Below are 6,000 nucleotides of genomic sequence, written 5' to 3'. Positions count from 1 at the left end.
CTTTGACGCTGGCTTTAATCTCCGGTGCCAGACCCCCAATGAATCGAGCAATCCTACGTGGCTCCGGGGTCACCAAGTAAGGCACTAAACGAGACAGCGTGTTGAACGTAGTAAGATACGTTTGACAATCGAGGTTCTTCATGACTAAGGATACGAAATCCGATTCAATTCGCTCGACCTCGTGCTGCGGACAGAAGTTTTCTTTAATCAGGGCCACAAACTGTTCCCATGACAAGCCGTACAGTGTGGCCTTACCGGCAGCTTGTAGGAGTGACCTCCACCATGCTAACGCATCTCCTTTGAATGACTGGGACACGTACTTAACGACGTCCCTATCAGCACACCCGCTGATATCAACTACAGTGTCCATCTCGTCGATCCACGTCATACAATCGACGGCTCCCTTTTCCCCAGTGAAATCTCTGGGCTTGCAGGATACAAAATATTTGTACGTACAGGACCTGCTGTACGTGTCACGTTTCAGCTCAATCTCCTGCTTCGGGACGCTGCTGTGGTTGGAGGAATGATTATCATCCTCAACTTTCTTTGGCTCACTCTTTTTAGACGGCGGCTTACTATGAGCCCCAGAATGAGTCTTAGCCTTGACATGCGTCACTGAGCGGGTTCTACTCTGAGTACCACTAGATTCTCTGAACTGCCTATCCATAGCCTTGGCGACAGCATTATCAATCAGTGCTTGCAGTTCTGCACCGGTAACGTGAATCTTTGCATTATCTGAGCGTTCCCCAGAATGACTGTTGGTTTCTTCCGATTTGGCCATCGTAGCTTTAAGCTACAATAAAGGACAAGGTCTTATTTAGAACCTAACAGTTTTATCGTCCTAGACGATTTATTAACCATGGTATCAAAAACCTTAGCAGTTAATTTAATAGATTTCATTCAGGCTCTTATTAGCAATCAAGGAATGAAAATATATATATTGGCACCATAGGCCTAGTCACAACGGACAATTACTAAATTATAAATTTAGATTTTTTATAGGATTATAAATTGTATAATTAAACAAATAATCCTTTACTAGACAGAGAGTCATAAACCACAACTGTCTTTATATAACATAGTTATAACCCGTAGGTATCAAGCCATTAATAGACTTGTGTACAGATAAAATCTGTAGATAATTCTTTACTAGGCAGGGAGTCATAGACCACAACTGCCACTATATGACATAGTCATAACCCGTAGGTATCAAGTCATTAATAGACTTGTATACAGATATAATCTGTAGATAATTTATTAAGAAGGGTGGCTTGTGTGATTCTACAGATCACGCTTAGCCAGAATGTTAACATGTTCTCAGATGTTAACAGGGAGTTGAATCCTTTCAACCAGGTTTTACCATCAGGGCCAGGCCTGTTAATAAGGCATTCAGGCTAGGTTATACCTTACTAAGATTCTTATAAAATGGCAAATCGAATAAAAATTGATATTTTCCATTATTTTAATATTATATTCATGCATATAAATAAAATGAGAAATTCAAATTAACCATTTAAATTTCCAATAAAATACCAGTACATAATTGCCCTAAACGGGACTTTGAAATAACATAACTAGCATGAATAACATGCCCGCGCAGGGGCTAAACAAGTACAACAGTAACAAAATAAAATAAAACAAACCCACGCAGGGGTTAACAGGATAACATACCCACACAGGGGTAGAGAAAGATAGATATACCCACGCAGGGGTAGAGTACTGGAATAAATGTCCACGCAGGGACATGAGTACATGAAATGATAATCGAAGGATTCAACGATCCTTCTTGCTCTTACCTTTGAGCAAATCAAATACCTTCTTAAACATACCACTGGTGCGTCGGCGATCCTCTCGCATATTGTGCTGAAACTCGCGTCGCATGCTATCAATCCCCTGCAGGATCTCCTGAACCTGTGGTGGCGACATCATAGGCGCCGGTGGTGGTGGCTGGTAGTGCTGCGGCTGCGGCGGCTGCTGGTAACCTGGAGGGTAACCAAAAGTAGATGGGCCAGCAGCCCAAGGGTCTCCAAGTGGACCACTATGTGGGAGTGAGCTGTAGTTCACAGCTTGCCAATAAGGGTCTCCCGTGTAGTCATAACCCTGAGGGAACACCTGCTCGAACGGGTTGAACTGAGCGGCACTAGCATAAGCCGGAATCGGCTCTCCAAAATTCTGCGGCGGCAGAGGCGGGATCGGAACAGAAGTAACCTCCGATACTGGATGCTGAGACTCCCCGGTCTCAGACTCCCCGGGTAGAGACGTGTAGCGGCTGCTACTAACACGTGGAGGGGTGCCTATGCGAATCCCTCCGCGCGTAGACATGCGCGCGTTCCTCCTCGGCCTCTGAGGTGGAGGAGGTAAAACTGGCGGCGGCGGTGGTGACGGAGTGATCACGTCACGCCACAGGGCCTCAGATAGGTCCTGCGGTAGAGGCGGCTGCTGCTGGAGCTGCTGCTGCTGCGAGTGGTGCTGTGAGTGCACCGGCGAACCATGGAGCGATTGAAGCATCGGAGTACCATGGAGTGATTGAAGCATAGGAGAGTTGTGGCTAGGGGTGAAGTACCAATCATGCTGCTTGAACCTCTCCTGGAAGCTGTCCACACCATTAAATGGTGATCCTGTGTATGGCGACCCATCCGATATCTCAATCGGGTGGTTTGGTGTACCTGATGGTGGGAGCGAAGGGTCCGTCTCCTCGTCTACGTCCATCTCGTGACCACCAGAAAAGTGGTCCTCCTGTCCAAGTGGGTTATGGCCCACTGGCTCCTCCACATAAGCATTAGGGTTATACAAACCCTGGTAGACGGGCGCTGGGTGCTGGTGTGGTGACTGGTGCAACGGTATGTATGATCCAAGCGAATCATGGGGCCCGTTCTCCGAATGGGGCCCAAACGAGTGGGGTAATGACGGAGAAGTGCTCGCGGAAACCGAATGCCTAGCAGGCTCGGCAATAGACCTCCAAAGGTCGTTGGCGGCTGTGTGGTGTGTAGCAGATGGGGCCCGCCTATGCGAGGGACCAGCCTCATGATCGTGCGATGTAGGAAATCCTCCACGACCTCTCATCCTTGGCGGCATCCTGATCCTGTCAAAAGTCAAACAAGTTGCACAACAAAATATATAAGACAATGCAATAATAAATAATAAAATAAATTAAACGAAATGTTGAACATTTCCTAAGTTCTTTGTCTAGACTCGAAAATCGAGGAATGTGCAATTGTGTAACTGAGATTAAACACATTAGGATAGTGTTTAATTCACTCAGCGTTGGCTCTGATACCAACCTGTCACACCCCCGATTTCCACGTGTCACCGGTGGGCCCGGTGTGGGGTACAGTGACGTAGTTGGCATCGTCATAGACAATCAACACAATATAATAATGCACAGCGGAAGCAGAATAGAACATTTCAACTTTTAAATAAAGTGTAATAATAATATCACAGTAGTTGAAATGGATCCACAGGCGGATCAAATAAAAATAGAAATAAATAGTTCAACAGATAAATGTCGTCCGAGTTTGCGAGACTATTGTGGACGCTCTCTAGGAAACAGCCAGCCTATTTCCGTATAGTACCTGCACTTAATCTTTTGGGAAAAATACGTCAGTTTACACTGGTAAATACAAATCAACCGACTCATTTTGAAAATGATTTAAAATTTATTTAAATGCACAAGGCATAAATATTTTATTAACTTGGGATAATTATATAATATAAACTTGTGAACGATTTACATGCACTTATATCTCTGGTGGCCCGGGATCTACTGTCCGGGCTAGAGATTTAATTGACACACCACATCAAAGAGTTATACACGACGGGTGTACGCCTACACCCCGTGCTCTGGTCGTGGCCATCTCGTAAGATAATGCCAAGGATATCCGGGACATGGTCAATAACCCCCCAAAGCCTTTAAGTAAGACAAGACTGTTTAAACGAAATCACACAAGCTATTCAAGACTGAACACCCGTAGGGAGCAGGACTTGTGCGCCCGATCAAGCGGTATTTTAAATACCGTACCCCAAGCCCGTATAGGGAAAATAAGTCAAAATGTATTTACCTGAGCAAGTATAAGTCACAAACGATAAGTGGTGGTAGCTTTTACCGGGCTTCCTAATTTGGAACAAAGGTTTATAATTAACCTATTAGATTCCTAACGGCCTTTTATTTAAGCTTAAGCTTTGACCGGTTAGTTTTAGGAATGATACGGTTTACGCACGATTAAGCGAAAGACCGGATAGAATGTGATTTAGACCCGACAAGTTCAAATACTTGTATAATATGGGTATACTAAATACATTCTGGATTTTGAAGTAAAAACGATATTGTTTGACCCGTTTCGGTCAATTTACGCAAACTAGTTACGTAAACCGAACCGAACGCGATGAGGGCGATACGGGTAGCCAAAAGATTCAAATGCAAGTTTCCTGAAGTAATATGCTTAGAATATGATATTATATCAGTAAGTTATGTCCTATATTGCCCGGGATAATTTTAAACTCAATTTATGCCTTAGAAGGGCATTTTGGTCATTTAAAAGATAATAAAAGGGTAAAATTAGAAATCTGAGTTGCGGGTCTGGTTCATACAGTAAATATACTTAATATAACATATTATATCAGTAGGGTATGACCCATATACCAAATATATCATTTAAAACCAAACTATGCACTGTAGGGGTAATTTAGTAATTTCACAAGGGCTAAAAATGCCAAAACTGGAAATCTGAGTTCAAAATATCATACTTACTGTTATTATATGAAAATATGTGATTTACATCAGTAGGTATAAGTCTTGTAGGTATAAAACAAGTACAACGCTTACTATGCGCTTAAAACGCTAAAAATACGATTTAAGGGCGTTTTCGGGTTTTCACAGTAAATCTGAGATTTTTATATTTCCAGAAGTCTTATAATAATTTATTCATCATACAAAATCAGTAGAAAAAGGTTTCGGGTCAAAAGGATGTGTAAAACTCATTTTATGGCGAAAACGGTCAAAACCGACATAAACCGAAATGGCTAGGTGATCTAGGATCCGTTCAGCCAAAAATTACTTAAAAATCATCAAAATTCCCAGAATATTATATATAATCAGTTGGTAAAAAGTTTTGTACCAAAACGTGGCCAAAAACGGGTTCTACGCAAAAAGGACCGTTTATGTAAATTTATAACATAGTTTACGCTAATGGCCATAACTCACAATCTGGACCACCAACTGATCCGAAACTTTCGGTGCAAGTTTATATAATAAAAATAAAGATTTCCATCCTTTCACTTTTCCAAAAATCCCGTTTTAAATCAAAAAGGGCAAAATAGTCAACTTTATGCATAAACCGGAAACAAACATTCGAATAGGCTAAACATAGACTCAATCAAGGAAAATTCCAGAAAGTTTAACTAAAATAAAAATAGTCAAAAATGCTATCCAATACAGATCTTGTACATGCATGTATGAATCCGAATCGATAGTCTACGAAATAATCGTTTTACAATACTTTCGGTTCCGATTCGTGGCTATACTATAGAGTGTCGAGTTGATGATGATTAAAACACATTTATATATATGTTACAAGTTATTTTCAATGATCAATCAGGTTGCATGTCATCTATATCATTAATCATGTCATTTTTCGCAAAAATCACTTCTGTTGACTTTTTAAAATTTGGTTTGACTCGACATTAAGCATGCATGTAGTGGGAATCAGTTAGTACCCTTTAGAGGGTTTGTTTCCCACATAAATACCAATCTATAACAAGTTTCAATTCGAGAAATTTCTGAAAGAAATTCGTTTAATCAGAAAGTCAAAGGTTATGAACACCCAGTTTGACTTTTACTAATTAACACAACATGAATGGATTAAATAACGAATTGAAGGCTTACAATAGTCCTATAGATGTTATATGATCACTAGGAGTCGGCCTTGATCTTCAGAAATGCTCCAGAAAAGCTTTGAGAGCTCTTGCAAGTCTTGGTGTTCTTGGTTACTAGTGTAATTGATC

Source organism: Helianthus annuus, chromosome 1 (genome assembly GCF_002127325.2).
Source record: "Helianthus annuus cultivar XRQ/B chromosome 1, HanXRQr2.0-SUNRISE, whole genome shotgun sequence".
NCBI lineage: Eukaryota > Viridiplantae > Streptophyta > Magnoliopsida > Asterales > Asteraceae > Helianthus > Helianthus annuus.
This window is presented reverse-complemented; position numbering follows the sequence as displayed.